An 819-nucleotide genomic window follows, 5' to 3' on the forward strand; every position below is an offset into this window, starting at 1 on the left:
GGAAGGCTGGATAGGGGAGCACGGAAGCACAATTCTTAGTTAAGGGAGCCACCTTAGGGCTGGCAAGAGACTTGAACCTAGAGTGGCTCCCAGGTTTTCCTTCTTAAACCCGTGCCATACTTGATTCTGGGCCACTTCCTGGCAACTTTGGTATGGACGTGACCAGAGTGCATCTGCCTGGCCAGGATTTAATTAAAACTTGCTTCAAATTTGGCTTTGAATTGTGGTAGTAGTGAGATTAACCCCGGAGGTAATTATATTGAGCAAATTAAGCCAAGCTCAGAAATATAAATATATTTCTCATTTGTGGCTCCTACATTTTGTATGGTCTCATAAACTCATGTACGTATAGACTAAATGAAAGAACTGAGAACTAAGGAAATTATGGGGATCAATGGAACAGAGAAACAAGAAAATGGAGGGGAGAGAGTAATGGAGAGAAGATATTTATGTTCAAAATACAATACACACCTGCAAGAAATGTGTTTATGGAGATGAACATAAGAGCGGGGAAAAGGGAGGTGTGCTATGGAATGCTGTCTTCCCAGCAACACACGGCCTTTGCACTCTGGACCAGACTGCCTGCACAGAACTGGGTGACATGCATTCTGTCATGGAGGGGGAAGGGATTCATGCAGGATCCCCACTTCTTGGGAAGTTATAAGCTGTCAATATTGCTAGGAAAGGAACAGAAATTTTCTTCAGGTGGTATTCACTGGTAATTTGCCCATGCTCCTTGAGTAGCTTTAATTAAACTCAATGGATCTCTCTCTCTCTCTCTCTCTCTCTCTCTCTCACACACACACACACACACACACA

This window comes from Microtus ochrogaster, chromosome 6 (genome assembly GCF_000317375.1).
Source record: "Microtus ochrogaster isolate Prairie Vole_2 chromosome 6, MicOch1.0, whole genome shotgun sequence".
Classification (NCBI taxonomy): domain Eukaryota; kingdom Metazoa; phylum Chordata; class Mammalia; order Rodentia; family Cricetidae; genus Microtus; species Microtus ochrogaster.